The sequence below is a fragment of the Suricata suricatta genome, chromosome 9 (assembly GCF_006229205.1).
Source record: "Suricata suricatta isolate VVHF042 chromosome 9, meerkat_22Aug2017_6uvM2_HiC, whole genome shotgun sequence".
Taxonomy (NCBI): Eukaryota; Metazoa; Chordata; class Mammalia; order Carnivora; family Herpestidae; genus Suricata; species Suricata suricatta.
Genome location: NC_043708.1, coordinates 22,690,049 through 22,711,777, shown reverse-complemented (window position 1 = coordinate 22,711,777; position 21,729 = coordinate 22,690,049). Strand labels below are relative to the sequence as shown.

The 21,729-nt window shown below is 39.3% G+C and overlaps 1 protein-coding gene and 1 long non-coding RNA gene across 6 annotated transcripts in view; one reads left to right on the top strand and one right to left on the bottom strand.

Annotated features, from left to right (window-relative positions):
• The window catches only part of NRXN3 (neurexin 3), a 1,559,665-nt gene that overhangs the window by 558,170 nt on the left and 979,766 nt on the right, over window positions 1-21,729 (top strand). The window lies entirely within an intron of this gene.
• Window positions 574-9,533, bottom strand: LOC115300885. Its single transcript, XR_003912903.1, has 4 exons — window positions 9,337-9,533; window positions 9,079-9,210; window positions 3,202-3,363; window positions 574-862 (listed from the first exon to the last, which is right to left on the bottom strand). It is a non-coding gene; the product is annotated as an uncharacterized LOC115300885 (long non-coding RNA).

Sequence of the window (21,729 nt, the reverse complement as noted above, 5' to 3'; positions counted from 1 at the left end):
GCAGCAGGCTAGAATTCAGTGAACTTACACCTGTTTGCCACTTCATAATTGTGTTAATGCATCTGAGCCTTGGATTTTTCATCTGGATAATGAGCAGCGAGCTTGTGCAAATAAAGGGACTACTTCTGAATAGCAAATTTAAAATGAAATAGTGCTGCATAAATGCTGTCAGCATGCTCTGGAAATGTGAGAGAGGGACTCAAAAACTATCTATTCTCTCTCCCTTTCTCTGTCCCTTCCCCTGTTTGCACACGTGCACAATCTCTCTTTCAAAATAAATAAAGACTAAAAAATAAACCTCAATAGAACAAAAGCAAGACACTTGGGTGGCTCAGTCGGTTAAGTGCTTGACTTTTGATTTCGGCTAGGTCATAATCTCATAGTTCGTGAGTTCGAGCTCCGTGTCAGGCTCCTCACTGACAGTACCGGGCCTGCCTGGAATTCTCTCTCTTCCTCTCTTTCCCTCCCCCACTTGTACACATGCTCTGTCTCTCTCTTAAATAAATATAGAAAAAAGTAAAAAACAAAACAAAACATCCAACCAGGACACACATAACTAATTACTGCTGAACGTGGTACTTCCCAGACTGAGCCTTTAATAATTCCAAATCTGCTGCTTTACTGAAGATACAGAGAGAAAAAAATGGCCTTTCTTGGAAAAAATGGCCAAATGTGTCCTTTATCCTCTTCTGGTGAATGGTGTATTGCAGCCTTTTCTTGGCCTCTGGTGTGGCTGCAAAGAGCAGTTCCAGACTCTTCTCTCATGTATTTCAGTAGCTGTGCTCTTACATTGCACCTTGGGGCAACGGCATCCTTTTTTTCTTTTTTACAGTGCCTCGAACAGTCTCACAGCAGCAGAGTCCTGTTAAATGTGAGAATAAAATAAAATACTGAGAAAGCTCCATTGCTTCCCCCTCTACTTCCAACTCCAGGGGTTACTTTGTCACTCCGTCCCTCTTTGCTTTCTTTCAGCATATTTAGCACAAAGCCTATAGCGGTGGGATGCAAAACCTTAGCATGGCTGAATTGTGGCTCGAGCAGCTTCCCTTGCAGCAAAGAGGAATTGCCATGGATTTCCCCTGGAGGAAAAACCCATCTGATATTTTGTCTTCTTTCATTTTGCTCTCCGTGTATCAGCAAAGAAGCAGTGCTGGCTCAAGGAAGGGAGGCCTTTCAGCAATTCATTCACCTGCTGGCTTTGACTTTCCTCAGCTGGATGCGGGAGAGAAGACATTGTTACAACCAGTGTCACATGCATCACAGATGCACACTGAGGACCCACTCTCCCAGAGCAGGTGTTGGGCGCTGGAGTGTCACTATCCGGGGAGATGGGGCAAGGCCTTAAAAATTCTCACACTCTAAGGCACCATGTGAACAGTGCCCACTTGGTGGTGGTACTGGTTGGTGATAAATCTAATAATAATAATGTTAAATAAATTCTTACTGTATACCAGCTTCTAACTAGGTGTTTCATATGCGACATCTCATTTTACATCCCTAACGGTACTGAGAGATATTATTTTAATTTTTAAAAATTTTGAAAGCTTTTTTATCTTGAGTGGGGGGGCGCAGTTGCCAGTGGAGGAGGGGCAGAGAGATGGAGAGAAAGAGAGAATCCCAGGCAGGTGCTGATGTGGGATCATGACCTGAGCTGGAGTTAGATGCTTAACCAACTGAATCACCCAGGCATCCCCTGAGATGTTATTCTTAAAAATATTTTTTGCAAATGAGAAAACTGGGGCTCAGAAATTAAATAATGTATCCAAATATAACCACAATATTATGGGAAGCAGAAGACAAAATAATTTTACTCAAATATATAGCTGAACATTGACATGCTACTTTTCCTAATTTATATCACACATCACTCATTGATCCTTACATATAATTTCCCCCCCTGGAGATTCTGGAATTGGCCTCCTATTGCTTTTTAACCCTGACTTCCAGGCAGTCATTACTTATTGATCAGTGTTGACATGGACGTTAAGTCCTATTTCTATCCAGGGAATAAGTGTGGAAAGAAAGGAGGCTAACAATCTCTGGGCTGGAGCAGTCAAGGCAAAGCTTCCCAGGGGAGTAGAAATTTGGGCCAGTCTTGAAAGAAAGGTGTAGAACCTGGATAAGTGGAGTTAACTATGACAATATCTTAATTATTGAGTATTTACTTACTGTCCTCTAACTCTTGCCCATAACTGCTGCTAATTCATTTAAAACCCACAGCATTTCTAGAAGATACATACCATTCATAGCCCTATGCTACAGAGAAGAAAGTAAAGCACGGAAAGTGTAAGCAGCTTGTGCAGGGTCACATAGGCCCTTTGGAGTGAGGCCAGGATTCCACCTCAGGCCGTGGGGATCTGGAGCCTGCACCCTTAATCCGTACACCATCCGGTTTTAAGAGATGTCTGTTCACTGGTACACAAAGTAGCTGCCTAATATGTAGTGAATGAATGGATGCTTTCTTCCTTCTGCCAAATCAAAGAGGAAAGATGTTCCAGATAGGGGAAATTGCAAAAAACAATGACTCAGAGGAGGAAATGACATTGATATGTTGGTAATTAATGGATTTCTTTGTAGGATTGGAATTGAACATACATCTTGGCACGGTAGATTGGGACTAGCCTAAGGCATCTGGACTTTGTTTTACTCTTGTTTTCAGGGTCATCAATCTGTCCCTTTCAGGCTTGTAGGAAGCATCTCTGCTGTATTTTATATTCCATATGGTGAAGATTATATGCAATTACTTACTGGTGAAATTTGGTCTAATAAAGTAAACTGTTCCCATGTTATTCCCCTAAGCCCTTTGGATAGTGGCTAAAATTAAAACAAGGGGCACCTGAGTGGCTCAGTCAGTTAAATATCCTACTTCAGTTAAGGTCATGATCTCATGGTTCATGAGTTTGAGCCCCATGTTAGGCTCTGTGCTGACAGCTGGAGCCTGCTTCAGATTCTGTGTCTCCCTCTCTCTTTGCCCCCCTGTCCAGAATTAAATAAAAAAAGATTAAAACAAATGTTGGGGCACCTGGCTGGGTCAGTCAGAAGAGCATGCGACTCTTGATCTGGGTTGTGAGTTTGAGCCCCATGTTGGGTGTAGAGATTATGTACATACATAAAACAAGAGTGTTTGTGGAGAGTTTTCTGAGGGGGAAGTGAGCGTGAGGAGGTAGGAGGTATCAGGCTTGGAAAGAGTAGGCAACTTACCTGGTTCTAAAAGATCTTGGTGATTCACATCTATATCCTTTGGTTTTCAAAGTACTAGTAACCAAATAGTTTAGGTCACAGAAATAGCATATTTGGAACTTTGGCAATTTGTGTTTCATATACATTGAAGGTATTTCGATGTATTTACCACCCTAGAATGAACTGGGGAAAGGGAATTAATATAAAAACAAATCTTCACTGAGCATTCAGCTACAGGAAAAGACAAAAATGGATCAAAACCCCAACATTGTCCTTCTCCCCACTGACCAATTTACAATGTGTATTTCTTCTCAAGACCTGGATACCCTGAGAAAAATCCTGTGTCTCAGAAAATGGAATTAATCCAGGTAGTATTTGGACTCTTACTGGTAATGAGGTCAAGAGAATGATTTCTGGCTTACTAATAGTCCAAGAGTATGAAAGTTAAAACCCATTAAAAACCAGAGGGAATTGTCTACAAAATAAGGTGGCTTTGGGAATGCATGGGTAGCTCTCCTTTCCAGGGGGATCATGCAGGAAATCCCTCTCCTCTGAGGTATTTAGCTTGTTGAACTGAATGAAATTTTCACTCATAATATTTTTATTTCTCAGACAGAGGGGACAGTATCAGTTATGTATAAAACTGAGGTTGGACTTGACTGTATTTTCCATCTATAAACTCTTCTCAGGGTGATAACCCTGGGAATAAAACTAGCATTTAGAAGAAAAAAAAATCATTTTGTTAATGAACTAACCCATGGCTTGTGATAAAATATGCATTGGGATCTCATTTGAAGAATTAACCAAGATTAAGGAAAAGCAGCTTTTCATGGGAACTTCCCTCAGGAAAATCTATGTATAAACATGTGAGAAATGAGTGCTGGTGGCCACTTTTTGGGGCAGCATTTGGTGTAAACCCTGGGAGAAAAATCAAATAACAAGGACATGATGGCCTGTAGAGTTCATCTGTGTATTTTTGTGTACCTTATCTCATTGGAATTCTCCTTAAGTTTACATCGAGCAGGATGTTACTATCCTTATTTTACACACAGGGAAGTTGACATTCAGATGGATTAGAAGACTAGCCTCAGGTCCCACAGAGACAAAGCAGGCTCAGTGATTCAAACTCAGGTCTGTCCTACCTGACACCATTCTCTTAATCACTGAACTATCAATGAATAGTGATTCCCAGAGGCCTTTTTGTTTCCTATAAATGTATCATTGTCCATGCTGGATGGCCTGAGCCTGTCTTCTCAGGAAGTCGTGGTGGCTTGATGGCTCCTGATCTCTCTTCTAGCACAAAAAGCATCTCCCTGAGTTTGCCACCTAATGCAAAATGCACTAGCATTCATCCTATTTTTGGATTTTTTAGAGTTGAAAAGCATTTGTTTTTATATATAAGGCAAATGACCTGATTAGGGAAGGGAATGGACAAGCATAGATTTGAATAGCAGCTCTCCTTCTTCTTCTTCTTTCTTCTTCTTCTTTCTTCTTCATTTATTGTCAAGTTGGTTTCCATAAAACACCTAGTGCTCATCCCAACAAGTACCCTCCTCCATGCCCATCACTCCCCTTCACCTCCCTCTCCCCCTTCAGCCCTCAGTTTGTTTTCAGTATTCAAGAGTCTCTCATGATTTGTCTCCCTCCCTCTCCCTAACTATTTCCCCCCCTTTCCCCTCCCTCATGGTCCTCTGTTAACTTTCTCCTGTTACACTTATGAGAAACTACCTGGTATTTGTCCTTCTCTGCCTGACTTATTTCACTTAGCATGACACCCTTGAGTTCCATCCACATTGCCACGAATGGTCACATTTCATTCTTTCTCATTGCCATGTAGTATTCCATTGTATATATAAACCACATCTTGATTCATTCACCAGTTGATGGGCATTTAGGCTCTTTCCATGATTTGGCTATTGTTGAAAGTGCTGCTATGAACATTGGGGTACATGTGTCCCAGTGCTATTGCTGGGTCATAGGGGAGTTCTATTGTTAATTTATTGAAGAGCCTCCACACTCTTTTCCAGAGCAGCTGCACCAGTTTACATTCCCACCAGCAGTGTAGGAGGGTAGCAGCTCGTCTTCTAACCAACTGTGGTATGTCTCTGGGGAAACTACCTGATCCCTCTGGGTCTCTGTCTCCTCACTAGTAAAATGCAACTTGTACTGACTATATATTTTTTGTAAGGATAAATGCATTGATGCCTCTCAGCACCCTGCAATAGATAGGAGCTGGGTGAAAAGAGGAAGCCAGGGGTCCACACCCTGAAAATGTTCAGAGTCCGAGGTGTAGGGGAGCAAACAGGGAATCAATGTCAGTCCAGTTTCTGCAGCTGAAAAATGAAGGAGATACGAAGGAAATTATATTATTGTCTCTTAGGACTGTTGTGAGGATTGCATGGGATAATGCAGGAAGAGAACTTAGAATAGTGCCTGCTACATAGTAAATGCTCAATAAACTTTAATTGTAGTGATAGTAATTATTAAGTTAAATATAGGCTTGTATCGATGCCATGGTTGCACAGAAGAAAGAGGGTCAGTCCTCAGGCTAAGCCATCAAGAACAGCAGCATCTGAGATGGGTCCTGGTGCATGTGGAAGAGGCTTCCATGCTGTCCAAAGTTCTCCCTGATGGCTAATTTTATAAATAAGCTTTGGTGCAATGGAGTGAAAGTTGGTGATGGGAAGAATGTTGGTATGTTTTGGGTAAGGGTGGAAGGGAATGCAGTATCGTTGCTAGTGAATCTCAGAATTTACGAAAACAAAAATGTCCAGCCGAATGTAGATTAAAGGTATACTGTTCCCTTTGCTGCTGATCCTTTGCATTAATGACATCCTTCAGTAGGAGCCTCAGAACATATTTAGGAGCAAATTTCTTGGGGTTTAATTGTAGAGAAAGAAAGCTATAACAGAACAAACACAGACCTGCATTCAAATTCTGCTTTACCATAACGAGGCAGTTGATCTCAGGGTACTTACATTACCTTTCTGATGTTTCATTTCCCCAGATCTTCAAAGGAAGTGATAAATACATACCTTGAAGTATTTTTTTAAATATTTGAGATACTATACACAAGGTATTTGGTGTCTTGGTAGATTCTCAGAAAAAAAATATATACATATATATGTTTAACTATAAATAGAATTTTAATTTATATTTATATATAAACAGATGTTTAGACTCTCATATGTGATGTGTGTAGTATAATTCTGTTTATCATTATAGCTAAATGCCAAGCACTGTGCTGTAATGGCTCTATAGTAAATATCTCCTTTAATCTTTTCAATAAATACATTGGTACATGCAGATATTATCTTTATTTTGTTAAAGAGAAGAAAATTTAACTTTAGAAACTACATGGCTGTTACAATAAGATGGAGACATGACTGATGGAAGGATGGTAACAGACCTAGTTGGAGGATGTAAAGTTTCTTTAATGACGGAGGATATGGAAGCCTGAAGATGCTATAGTGTAGCTTTTTAAACAGCAGTTTCCCAGAGATGGGTGCAGCTTCTCAGGGCTCCCAGTGTCTCCCATGAGACATGCAATTGTGGATAATACCACCTACTTGGAGCAAGGATTCCATTGGGTGTAGGAAGCTTCCTTTACCCTTCTCAAGGGGGATTTATCTCCCAACTCTTCTCCCTCCACATTTCACCATTCTGGAAATTCTAGCTACTGTGGGTGTCAAGGAACCCACATATGGAAACCAAGTATTTTTCTGATAGTTGACTGTGACATTGGATGTCAATTCCTTAGGAACATTACCTGTGGGAATTGGCTTTTGGTCTAAAGTTCCCTGCTGCAGAATGCTTCATAACTTGTCCAAGATCCTACAACCAGTACATGGGATAGTAGAACTCACAGGTGATCTCTTTAACTCCTGAGAGCTCCTAAGGATCATACCATATGCAGCTAATATTTGGGTTGTGCATTTAATTTGAAGAGCAGAGGGAGGAAAGCAAAACATCAAGTTTTAAAGCAACTTTTCAGTTAGACATTCTATAAAAAAGTTATGTATTGCATGATGTTGATGCAACTGGGATTGAAGGAGTTAAAGAAGATAGAGGACCTCGTGCTGGAATAACTGCAGAGGAGAAGGTGCATCCCAGGCATGCCAGTGATTCCTCCCAGAGGGCTTTGCTGCATTTCACACACCAGGAGGCTTCCCTGGGCTCCAGCTGAAGCTGAAACTTTTTTACCTTCCTCTCAATGTTAAGCTGCGTGTTTCTTCACACTCCAAAACAACATGTGGAAGACATTTTTAAACAACTTTTTGCTTTCTTTTTCATTTTTAAAAAAATCCTGTGTAATATTTATTTATTTGTTTATTATCTATTTATTGGTTTAGCTGTGTGTGATTGATGTTCTCTGGCTCCATAAACAAACAAACAAACAAATTGCTAAGCCTAGTGTACAGTAAAAGAATGCGAAAACTTTTCTCCCTCTGTCAAAGCGACTGACTTCTAGCTTGGGGGAAAATTTGGAATGAGTGGTTAGAAACAGTTTAGCAGAAAAGACGTGATCATTTCTTGAACGTAGAAAATTATGAGGAAATGCTCAGGCTGGGAATAATGCAAAATAGAGGCGGTGAATTAGCTCAGGCTTCCTGGTGTTTTCATGAGGAATATAGTTCAACCTCGTTCAGCTGGCCACCTTCCAAGATTCCCTGTCCAGGCTGTTTGGCATAAAATGACTCTACCCACCTGCCCAACTCTACCCAAGGGCTGAGAGGTCAGGGCTTGGGAGGCACATATGGAATCCATTCATGACAGCCAAAGTGGGAAGTAGTTTATTTTGCTAGTGAAGGGAGTGGGTAGTAGAACTATTTGACCTTCAGCTGGGCAGAAAACTAGAGAGAGGGCGCGAAATTCATACTGTGGTCACCTGAGTTGGGGAATAATCGCTCTCCCCATTTTCTTTGCCTGGCATACTTTTATTCACGCTTGAAAACTCAACTAGCTGCCCCTCTCGGAAACACTTTTCTCAGACATACTTCATAGCTTTCACGTTTGTCCTTGAATGGGCTGCATATGTTACAATGATTCTTTGACAAGTTTATTTCACTCACTAGAGTCCATGTGAGATTGTGAACAATGGCTCACTCATCTTTGTACTGCTGCTCTCCAGGAGAGTGAATTTATTGACTGAAGTGTTTGCAGTAAATGTTTACTGTATGAATAAATGTTGAAACCTGTATCCATTGTAGCTGTTACCCCACCCATCGATTCTTTGGACAAGGTCACCTGGCTTCTCTTTGTTTTCATCTGCATGTCCACATCTGGCAGAGACCTCTTATAAAGCTGGTTGTATCTAGTTAGGGAATTCTCTGAGCTCCTGAGTGGTTATGACAAAACCTTTTAACAATCTGTGAACCATTAGGCACACTGCGATGCCTGCAGCTGAAGGAGAGAGTGTTTGCGTGGAGACTCAGAACCTAGCCCATTGAGTAGTCCTTGGTTTGCATTAGTGCTAGAGGTGATTCCAAGGAGAAGTCAGTCAACCTAGGTTTTGAGATACTCCTTACTAGCTGAAGGTGACATCTTAGTATAAAGGTTTAGTAATCATGGGTGCTTCTTGGCAAAGTCCTATTGCCATAGGACCTCTCTTTCTCTTTACCCTGAACAGCTTCTTATAAAGCAAAATAAGGGGAAAAACCAGCAATGGGAAGGGAAAGAGTGCATCTGAATGCAAAAAGTAATTTCTCTGTAGTTTTGTTTATAACCATAAACTTCTGTGTAATAAGTCATTACCAAAGGAGTATATTTATAGTAGTCTACTTAACCAACTACATTGCAAACATTATTAATTGCTTTTAGGGTGCTTTTAAAAAATCTTTCAAATATCTTACCCCTCTCTCCTACCAGCATCCATATCACTGATTTCCAGCTTGTTACCTGTCTGAATGATGAGAATCGCCGGAGCAGAGTGCTGGTATCTGAATGCTATTGAGTTCCAGATGGTGAACCAACTTCTTAAAACCCCACATGCCTTTCTTCCTTGGATTCAGTGCCTTGTCTTTGTGGGTCCTGAAACGGAGAGAAGCAATCACAGGAAACAGAGCCAGTGCTGGCTTGATCTGGCACCCCTTGGTGCATTCAGGCCAGCAGCATGGAGTGTTTTGGAAGAAACCTGGGTGTCTCAGTCAGCCCCACCTGCGTGTGAAACCCAGCTTGTCACCGGGGCAGAGTTCTTGAACCTTCTCTTCCCAACACTCCTCATCTTTAAAGAGAGGTTTGCGTTTCTCAGAGAGCTGTCAGGATGGTTAACTACAAAAAAATCTGACTGAATATCATCCTCAGCACTCAGGTTGCACCTACCCTGCAGCAAACTTTCCCAGTAACTCCTTGCATTTGCTTTCTCTTAGTACAAACAAATCACCCCAGACTTGACTGCTTAAAATCACTCATCTATTACCTGGCAGTTTCTGTACATTTTAATTAACTAATTAACTAATTTTTTAATGTTTATTTTTGAGAGACAGAGGTGAGCAAGAGAGGGGCAGAGAGAGAGAGAGACAGGAGGAGACACAGAATTTGAAACAGGCTCCAGGCTCTGAGCTGTCAGCACAGAGCCTGATGCAGGGCTTGAACTCGTGAGCCATGAGATCATGACCTGAGCTGAAGTTGGATGCTTACCTGACTGGGCCACCCAAGTGCACCTGTAAGTCTTAAGTCCAGGCACAGATAGATTAGTTGGGTTCCCTGGGCTCTAAGGCCTCACAAGACTGCAGTGAAGGTGTCAGCCAGGGCTCTGTGCTCATTTGAGGTTCATGATCTCTTCCAGATTCACATGGTGGTTGTCAGGATTCAATGTCTTATCATTGTAGAACTAAAGCCTCCAGCTTCTAGAAGCTTCCCACAGTTTCCCAACATGTGGCCCTTCCCACAGGCAGTTTACAATACAGCCGCTTGCTCTTTTGAAGCCAATATTAAAGAAAGTATTCATTAACATAATCCCAGGAGTAAAATCTCATGATCTCAGCCTTATTCTCTTGGTTTGAAGCAGGTCCCAGGTCACACCCACACTTAAGGGTAGGGAATTACACAAAGTGTGAACAGCTGGAACTGAGGAGCATCATTGAGGGTCACCATGGGATCTGCCCTCTGTACCCCCAGAGGTCAGCAAGTGATAGTGTGCCTTCCTGTCTGTGTTGGCTGCTGATTGTTTCAATGAAACCAGTTCCATCTTTGCAAAGAAGTGGGCAGTGGTAAATACCTAGGGAAGTGTTAGCTCACCAGGGTAGACAAAGATAATGGAGGTGGGGCTTTTGTTTCCTATGGATCCAGACTCAGTCTCACAGTCCTTTGAAGGACAATGCAGAAGACAAGCTTATTAGCATTTGATCAGGGCCTGAAAGTGTCATAAAACCTATTTGCCATTCTGAACCCAGGAACATCAGTTTGCCCAACATTGTAGAAAAAGGAAGTGATCTCAGCTCAGAGCCCGAGGTCTTACCACACTGGGCCTTTTGTAAGGACAGTGATGATTCATGTGGAACTAACAGAAATTCCGACATGTAAACTGTGCCCTCTACCCTGTTGCCTAACAGGGAAGGTCAGAGAAAAGCATTAAAACCATCTGGATGGCAATGCAGTAGAACACAGTTGTGTTTACAAAGAAAAGGAAGTATAGGCTGTGAGAGTAGACACATTGTTAACATAGCAGCTAAGACACTACATGAATTTGAGTTCCTTGGGGAGGAATATATCTGTAAATAAATTTATCTCTCTGGAAAGATTTGCTTTTCTTTGTATGCCTCTCCACATGGTATGAGTTTCCTTATCATGCCTTCATGATTATAAGAGTGAATTTACCAGGAATGCTATTATACTCATTATTTCCTGAGCTTTACAAGACATAAAAGAACACCCTGTGCCTGTCCTTGGGCTCATTTTAAGTTAGAGAAAAACAAAATTCATGTTTAAGGAAAAGTTCTTGTGAGATGTAGAGACATACTATTGATCTAAGGCTCATTTGTTTTAATAGAGGTCCTTAGTCATGGATTATCAGTAGAAAGCATTATATAGTAAGTGCAATTTTAGCAGTACCTTGTTCTTCTAGTTACATAAAGGATCGCTACAGAATAAAAAGCAAGAAAAGATTACTTTACTGGCAGAAATGGAGAAAAGATATATGCCTCTATTTTATGTATTTGGGTAAAGGTACAAATACATGTGAATAGGTCCTATGGGAAAGAAACTGTTTCTGAATATCTTTTCTACCATTAAACATCTGGCACAATATTAGGTACATAGTAAGCATGTAATTAATAATTACATATTTTGGGAACAGGGTTTGAGTCTAACATGTCAATATTTGGCTCACAACATTTACTTCAGGGAAATGGAAATTAATTGCCAAAAGCCCTCAGTCCGATCTTGTTAAATCTATCATCTTATTTTAATCCTGGAGACTATAGATGGTACCTCTTTGTCTTTTCTGTGGAATAGAGTGGTTTTTATTTTTTTTAACTCTTAAGCTTTTTAAGTAAATATGTATGAGCCTATTTTACTTACTTTGAAGATAACTTAATAATATCCATGCACTTGGTCACTGGATGAAAATGTAACCTGAAGCAAAAATATGCAAAAATGGCTCTTGCTTCTCCCTTCCTGTTTTTTTAAAAATTGGCAGGTTTGCTGACTGAGGAAATAGTGTCCAAATGACTGAATAGGTAAGAGCATTTTAGAATAAAAAAAAATGTTTGGGAGAACTTCCAGAGACTCGAAGTGACTGCCCTTTACAGTGTACCCCACTTCACGGGTGATCAGTAATTAAAAAAAAAAAAGAATAAATGTCCAAATCAAATGGGAAATGAGTGGCCAGGGAAAGCCTAGCTAGAACTGAAGCTTTCTTACTCCAAGTTTAGTGTAATTTCTACTATATTTAAAAAAATAAAGAAATTGCAAAGCAGATTTAGAGAGAAGGGACAAAATGGGGGAACCAGCAGGAGAGAAGGAGGGAAAGATCTGTTAAGAAAAGTGCAAATTTTAGGAGGTACTAAAGGGAGCTGTCCTGAATCCTGGCAAATGGCACTTCAGTCTCATAAAAGGCATCTTAACTTTCTCTCTTGTCATTAGAGGTAATGCATACAGGAGGGAAGTAGCAATCAGAACAGTGCAGTTTGGTGGAGGGCCCTTTAACAGAACCCTCCTGTGGTTCTGGGCCAGCGTTAATGCTTGCCTTATTCCAGTCTCCCGGGCTTCATAAACGCTCTGTACCACTTAAGTAAGGCTCTGGTTTGAACTGTGCTGAACACCTTCACAGGTAGTGCTGTGGAGCTAGGCTGGGCAACCCCAGCTCTAATGGGCTTGATTGTGGTCTCAGAGAGAAAACCACCTCTTGACAGCTGCTGCGGGATAGCTGCTGGGACATTTAGGAGGAAGATTTAGTGCTGCAGTTTGAGGGATCGATGTCTAAGCTATTTAGCACTTCCTGACACCTCAGTTGGATTCTGGGTGGTTCCCCAGGGGGTACAATCTAACCATCATCCACATAAATTCATCTGTCCCCTAATAGAGGCCCATCACTGTCTTATGAGAGCTGCAGAGCCTAGTTTTAGAGGTAGGACAGGGGTGCATGAAATGATGAATAAGCATTAACTGCTGAGTTGCATACTTCTCATGCCCTATTCCGAATGTAGAGGAAGATGAGATCCGAGGGGGCTGCAATGCTCAGAACTGAGGAGAGGAGAGTAACAGAATTTGAAGGCACTGGGCATGCTTTGGAGAAAGAGACAGTGGCCTCAGGGTGGATTCTAGGGAGTGGGTACAGCCTGCCGATAGGGAAGGCGAATGTACACAGAGTGGCTTGACTGGAATAGAAAATGTGCGTTTCTTTTGATTGTATCAAGGAAAAAGTCAAGTTTAGTTTGTCTTTAATTCCCCCTACCTAATGTTCATTTCCTTTACTTGCAAAGAGATATCAACCTCAGGCTTAGTCTTTGGTGGGCGGTGTTCTCTTCTGAGACTTAACATTTTTTTAATTTCCATTTTATGTATTTTTATGGCTAACTACTATAGGCAAATGATACTAGTTTTCTTGCTATACTAGTATACATTTATTTAAAAACAAAAACATGTTGTGGTGCCTGGATGGCTCCGTCAGGTAGGCATCTGACTCAATTCTTGATTTCAACTATAGGTCATGATCTCATGGTTCATGAGTTCGAGCTCTGTGCTGACAGTGCAGAGCCTGCTTGGGATTCATTCTCTCTCTCTTTCAATCCCTCCCTCCCCCCAATATATGTAAGTAAAAAGAAGTGAAGGAATTAAAAGAAGATGGAGTGAATAAGAATTGAGGCAGTACATGGGTATAGCACATATATAACTTTGCTACATCACTGATCAAAGTTTGGGAAACCGCAGTTGGTAAATCGTGGTCACTGTGAGAAGCTGATCCTGGCTTTCAAGCAGCCAATTTTCCTTTCATTACTCAGCATGGATATTCTAACAAAGTGGAATTGCTACAATATTGCCCATGAACCATTCATGATTTTCTCCCTTATGTATCCCTGCTGTCCATCTTTCTTCAAAGCAGAGATGTTTTCTTCAGAGCACTCAAATCTGGCCTTATACTTAAGGTCCTGGTACATATTTCCTGGCTAGAGAAGTGAAAGAAAGAGTCAGTAAATAAATCAATTATGACTTTTTTGACAAAAAGATTCCATCTTATTATAAGGTCTAAGCTAGAGTAAGGTCATTTTCATCTTGAAAATGAAAAATAAAAAAGCAAATCTAAGTAGGTGCTTCTCAGAATTTAACCTGCACACATACCATGTGGAGATCTTGTGGAGGCGCATATTCTGAGAGTAGGTAGGTCTGGGATGGGGCCTGGGAGTCTCGATTTCTAACAGGCATTCCAGGGGATGCTGATGCTGTTGATCAGTACATATATGTTGCATTGTGAAGTTTTAGGCTTTATTGGAAAGTGGGAGAATAAGGGGCACCTGGGTGGCTCAGTTGGTTAAGCGTCCGACTTTGTTCGGCTCAGGTCATGATCTTACAGTTTGTGGGTTCGAGCCCCACGTCAGGCTCTGTGCTGACAGCTAGTTCAGAGCCTGGAGCCTGTCTTCGAATTCTGTGTCTCCCTCTCTTTCTGACCCTCCCCTGCTCATGCTGTCTCTCTCTGTCTCTCAAAAAACAAACAAAAAAACAAAAAAACAAAAACCACAACATTCTGTTCAAAAAGAGGGAGGCAAACCAAAAGAGACTCTTAAATACAGATAACAAACTGAGGCTTGCTGGAGGGGAGGTAAGTCGGGGGATGGGTTAAATGGATGGATAGGCTTTAAGGAGAGCACTTTTTGGGATGAGCCCTGGCTGTCATATAAAAGAGATAAATCACTGGGTTCCACCCCCGAAGCCTTGACTGCGCTGTATGTTAACTAACTTGAATTCAAGTTAAAAAAAAAAAAAAACAGCTATTTTAAAGAAGAAATCTGAAAAACAATTCTCTAAATATTCAAGGAAATTCTTTTCCCTGTAAACTTTAGCAATGTCCTTCGGTTCTATGAGCTCCTTCTTTCTTTCTGTACCTCATTTTTTGTCATGTTTTCTTCATGTTTCTTATAAATACAGAGGCCTAACTGGCCCATAATAAACACTGAGCTGAGGAGGCCTTGTGAAATATTGTATAATTATGACCTCATTAAGGTGGGTTTGTTTGCACTTGAGGAGAGAAGATCCCACAGTAAGGGGCAAAGCTCTTCCAACAAACTGAGGCCCTCTACCTCTAAATGCGTTCTTTCCCCCTCAATATTTAATGTTACCCAATAACAAAACTTTTCAACCTAAAGCATTCCTCCAGCTCCTGGGAGTGCTGGAGGGAGATTCTGTGGGTCTAGGCTGTTGAGTGCTGCAGGGGTGAGACTCCTGCTCCCCTCCTTTCTTGCTCTTCCTCCCCAGGAGCCTGGGGAAGAAAGCATGGAGTGTCAGCCAGGTCCCCTGCTGCAGGCAGGCACCTCTTAGCCAGAACCTGATAATTACCATTTTACAAAAGTACATTTGAGCATAAGCCATTCTCTGATAGCAGGATAAAGAACCAATGCAGAATTCAAACCCTCCTTCCTCTGTGAATTTTATGCCTTACTTGGCTTTATTTTATGTCTTTAATTTTTATTTTAGGTGCAGAAGCTTCAGTCAGGAACTACAAATTAAGTGGTGTACTATGTAGTCTTCCTGTGAACAGGCTGTCAGTAGGCTGTGATTGCTGCCTGACCCTCTCCCGCAATTTTGACACCTTAACCACCCTGATAAACTAAAACACAATTAGTTATTTATTTTAGGTTGGTTTTCTTCAGTTAATTTTAATAATCCATGTACTTTTCTTTCTTACTTTCTTGTTTGCATATGCTATGTTTCTGTGATGTTTCCCAGAAATATGGAATTAACTATGCTAGGTACTATATTCAGAAGACTCAATGTCCTGCAATATTTCAATGGTTAAATACCAGGACTGAAACCTAAATCCCAGGGGTTTAGAGAGAGTTTGTAATAAAAAAAAATTCAGGACCTGAAGTCCCTTGAAGGAGAAGGAGGGATATCAACATATATCTATCATATATAAATACATGTATAAATATGTACACACATATATGTATGTGTTAATATATGTGTATATGCATATATATTTATGTGTATATAATTAATAAAATCAGTATGTGCCCATTTTGGAAAAAACTGGGAAATATTGAAAAATAAAAAGATAACTCTTATTCAAAATTTATCTACTAGAAGTAACTGCAATCTACATTTTAGGACAGTGATCATTTTTTCATACATAGGAGAGAATGCGTTTAATTTTCTTGATATTTCTGATTTTAACCTAAATTCTACTATAAGTAGTCTCCTATGTTGTTCTAAGTCTATGACATTTTTATTATTGTAAAATGCATATGTTTTTTCTGTATCATCAAATTAATGGATATTCACTGCAGGAAATTTGGCACATACTGAAAAATATAAAGAAGAAAAGTAAAATCAATGATTTCACTGCTCACAATAACAATTATGATTTAGTATATTTTCTTCATATATAGATATGTAGATTTTAACACACTAAATAAAATTTAATAATTTCTAATAAAACTGAGTCTTATTACAGCACTGTATCTTCTCAGCACTGTAATCTTTTTGCCACTTAAATTTTAGCATAAGCTTTTCCCATGCTAATAAATGTTCTTTAAAATGATTTTTAACTGGCTATATAATGTGCCTTTGTGTTATTAATAAATCATTAAAGTCCAGTATCCAACCTGAGACCAAGAATTCATTCAGCCCACATATGTATCTCAACAAAGGGAATAATTTATAGTTTATGAGTCATCATATTATCATAGTTCCTTACATGAAATGTGGCTCCAATATCAAAATATATCTTAGAAGATCCTGTGCTATGAATATTTATTATTATTATTATTATTATTATTATTATTAACATTAATAGCTATCACATATTGATCTCTATGTATTAGCCATCAGGTACATTATCTAGTCAATATTTTAAGTCTTTGAAATGGATATTGTTATACCCATCTTATTATAGTTGTGGAACCTGAGAGTCAAAAATAGAGGCTAAATAACTCATGGTGAATGAGTGGCTTAGCTTAGATTCCAACTATCTAATTCCACCATCCGTGCTCTTAACCACTACACCTTATCCATTTAATATTATCAATAGATTCATCTCTACCTTTCCTGAGTGTATTTATTTTCAGCCTGTATACCTCCTGGATAAGATGATTCATAATCAATATTATCATTCCACACCTAATGTGTATAATCTACTATGCTCAGTTCTGTTAAGAAACAGAAGCAGAAGCAGTGGAATTTGCTGAGAAGCTTCTTACTATCTCATTAGGGGTGCAATGTATAAACATGGGCAAAAATTAGATTAATACAAGACTTCAGCATGTATACAAGTGTCCATCCCATGGTAGTACAGAAATTCCAAATCAGTAGTGGGGTTCAGAGGAATGACTTGTCATTGTGGAATAGAATAGCTCATAATATTTTACCAGTTCAATAAGTATCTCTTGATACAGAGAATAGATAACTGTTAGTAATCATAAAATACTCTCTTTTTTAATTTAAAGACATGCCCCTTCATTTTGTTATTCTTAAATTTGTTAAAGAAGCCCATGTGTGATTTCTTGATTTTAAAATGATTTTATTTGGCCAGTTATGGATCGTGTTAACCCTTGGGGACTTACCAAAAGTCAACATTATATATGATGCCATATATGATTTCAGATAGGCATGTACCCACCCCCAAGGTAGCAGACTTTGGTAAAATACAGCCTAGAAATCATTTTATGGAACATAGTCATGTAGCCATTTTTCATAAATAGATCTTCAAGCACAAATATATAATGCTAGCTATATTTAGAGTTTATGAGTTACCTACCAGACCCACTGCACATTTTAACTCTGACTCTTAGATCAGTAGTGTAACCAGAGTTCCAACATTGAGTTGTGCAATCTCAAAGGGCTTGCCCTTTTATTATTCTGTCTTGTCTCTGATTAAATACCTTCTTTGCATAGATCCTTATAGAACACAGAGATGGATCTAATCCCTCTAATAGTCTCATAATTTTGTATAAACCCAGGCAGAAATCATATAGGGGATATGGGATTTATGGGAATTCGTTCTGTCAATAATTGTGAGTAGAAATTTATAGGTCATTGTACTATATTTAATTCCTTTTTATCTTATTATATATTTGGCTCAGGATATAACATGTATACTGTCATGATATCTGTGCATTAGTTAGTTATTTATCTTTCTTTGAATAACTCCTTGCTGAAACAAAGTGCTGCTGATAAAAATGCTAGATGGCTAGTCTCATTTGTGAGGATTCGTGACCTGCATTGTGAAGGACTTGATTAGAAACATTGAACTTTGGAGCTGAAAGGAATATCTGAGTTTACTGAATCCAGGGGTTCTCAAACTTCCATGTTTAGTAACACACAGCTTGCTAGCCACACCTTTCAAGCTTCTAATTCAGAAGGGCTGTGGTGAGGCCTGGGAACATGCATTCTAACATGTTTCTAGGTGATGCTGATGTTGCTGACCTAGGAGCTATGCTTTGAGAACCATTGCTTAGTTTGAGGCTTTCTGTTTTCAGTTGAGAAAACTGGGGACACATAAGAGCTTATCCACATACATGTATAAGCCAAATTTTGCCCCTTTGTTGCTAAGAACGCTTCTGTGGTTTCTTGTTGCACTTAGAAAAAAATCCCAAATCGCAGATGACTGTGTATGTTTGGTCCCTCCCCATCTCTACACATATGATCCCAATAGAGATTTATTGTACTTTATTCTAGTTACTCATGGGCCTAACTCTAGTTACTCAATATTCTTATTTTGGTATAAAAAATTATTGGTGGACATTGCACAGAACCGAGTGAAGATTTGACTGATAAAAGCTTTTAATTGCCATTTTTCAACAGTTGCCATTTCCTTGGGGCTCCAAATACAGCTGATACTAGCCTTATGCTTAGTGATTTATCAGTCTACACTTCCATGTAGTGGGTCCATCTTGATTTCTCTGTATATTTTATCTGGCCAAGAATTTGATCCTCATTATAATAACAACAAATATTTATTAGCTTTGTGCCACATACTGTGCCAAGCATTTAACAGACATAATCATATTGAATCTTCGTAAAAGCTGTACAAAGTAGGTATTATTTACATCTATTTTACCAAAGAGGGAACTGAGACCTAGAGGATTAAGCATATGTTTGAATGTCACACTGTTGATAAGAGGCAGTATTGAGATCCAGACTCTGACTTCTGGGGCTAGAATCTTTATTCTTAAATAGTAAGTGAAACTGACTCACAATTATAGCCTGGAGTAACTACTGTGTTTGTCTTAACAGCCCCAACTGGTCAAATAATGGCAGTCTCTCCTCCTGGCTGCTGTTTTACTGATCATTTATCATAAAATCAGGTGGTGCCTTTGGAGGAAAAGAAAGAAGCTTTAGCTTGAAAGGATTCTTAAAGGACATATGAAGAGATTAAATCGGAGTACAGCATGGTCACATTAAATCAAAGTTTGATACCTCAGGGTATTATATCCTTTGCCTGGATAATTGAAGAATTTATGTAAGAGTCAATAGAAGATAGACATTTGGTCTGCTTATATGCTACATTTCAACTCTTTTTGAGAATGGTTTATCCTTGCTAAATCTTCAATAATATTAAAATCTAACACACTGAGATTGTTTTTATTAAGGGTAAAGGAATTCCACGTGTAGCAGCCCATGGGATAAGAACAGTAAAACTTTCATTAGTCCAAAGTTACAAAAGGACCTCAGGGATGCCTAGGTACTAGCTCAGTCTGTTAGGCACCCCACTCTTGATTTCAGTTCAGGTTGTGAGATTGAGCCCCACGCCGGTCTCCATGCTGCCAGCTTAGAGCCTGCTTGGGGGGATTCTCTCTCCATCTCTGTCTACTTCTTCCCTGCTCACACACACACACTTTCTCTCTCTCTCTCTCTCTAAAAAAACTTTATTATTATTATTTTTTTTTTATTTGAGAGAGAGAAAAAGAGAAAGAATCTTAAGCAGGTTCTACACTCACCACAGAGCCCGATATAGGGCTCGATCCCATGTCACTAGGATCATGACCTGAGCAGAAGTCAAGAGTTGGACACTCAACCAACTGAGCTGCCCACGTGCTCCAAATAAATAAACTTAGAGGAAAAAAAGGGCCTCGGGGTGCCTGGGTGACTCTGGCAGTTAAGCATCTGACTTCAGCTCAGGTCATAATCTTATGATTTGTGGGTTCAAGCCCCACATCAGTCTCTCTACTGTTAACCTCAAACCTGCTTCTGATCCTCTGTCCCCACTCTCTCTGCCCCTCCACTGCTTGTGCATATGTGTGCCCTCTCTATCTCTTCTCTGTCTCTGTCTCTCTCAAAATAAACTTAAAAAAAAAAAGCATCTCAGACAAGCACTGCTTTCTTAGCAAAGTTAATTTTGATCAAGGCTCAGTCATTGGTCAAAGGAACAAATATTCTCTATTTCTTAAGGACCAGACAAAATTTGCCACTCTCTTATTTTCCTCCTAATGCAAATCTGAAGTAAGATGAGTTTTACAGAAGTAAATTCCTCCAATGCTTTGTTCACCTGTTTCCTTTTAACAAACTACTTTACCTGGAAGTATCAGTACTTTCTGAAATGTTGTCATAAAAAAATCCTTCCCTCCTATCTTTTTTCTTTCTCTCTTTTCTTATTTTCTTTTATTCAAGCTTTAATTCCCTTATTTTTTCTGCATGTAATTATTTCACACTCACAATGTGTCAGCCATACCATATTTACATTAAATATGGAAACCCACTAGAACAGAAGTCTAAATATGGGATCTTTGTAGTTCTGAGACTACATGTCCTGAAGACCTTTGTGTGATTCAGAAACTGAACCAACATGGATGGAAATACAGGCCCAGTTTTGTATCATTACACTACTTTTCCATTCCAAAGCAACATTATATGTGCCTTCCTTGTGCACTTCTGATGAAATTTCTAAATTCAACACTGGCTAATATAATTTTGTATTGTTTTTAGATCATAAATGAGGGGGGTACGTTTTAGGAATATAAGGATGATGCAGCATAAGGAGATAAATTAATTACATTTAGTGTATAATGATAATGATAGTAAAGCTAAAGCAGGAAAACATGTTATTTAAAATATATATTGACATAGTCAATATATATTGATTATTTAAAATAACCTGAACATGCTTTAGAGGTGAATAGAACTTTTTATTTTGATAATAGAAGTTATAATGAACACAGAGCAAATGTCATACTTATTCAGATTACGAACAAAATAAGGATACCCAGTATCACTTTTTCTCATTGAAATGGAGAGGCTAGCCAATAGAATAAGAAAATAATTTGAAAATAGGTGGATAAGGGTTGGAGAAATATACTGATCTTCCCTCATTTAAAGAAAGTCCATGAGGATCTATTGGCTAACGAGAAGTGATTTCAGTAAGTTTTCTTGAATAGAAGATAAGCATATAAGCCAAATTAGCTTTCTCTATAATTATAATTACCAGTTAAAATGTAGAACAGAAAGAATTCCATATAAATTAGTAACAAAAATATAAAGTTGCTGAGAGTAAACCTAAAAAGATTCATGTCCTTTATGAAAAATAATGACAAAAATATTATTTTTAAAAGATTTATTTATTTTTGAGAGAGAGAGTGCAAGCGGGGAAGGGGCAGAGAGAGAGGGGGACAGAAAATCTAAAGTAGGCTCTGAGCTGACAACAGCCAGCCCCATGTGAGGCTTGAACTCACAAACCATGAGATCACGTCCTGAGCTGAAGTTAGACGCTCAATGAGCCACCCAGGTACCCCGACAAAAATATTATTGAAGACTATAAAGTCTTGAATAAATCATCAGTATCTGTCATGTTCACGCATGAGTATTAGACTCAATAAAGATGCCAATTCTCCCAATATTATTTTGTAAATCCAGTACAACTCCACTCACATTCCAACAGAATATTTCATTTAACCTGGCACG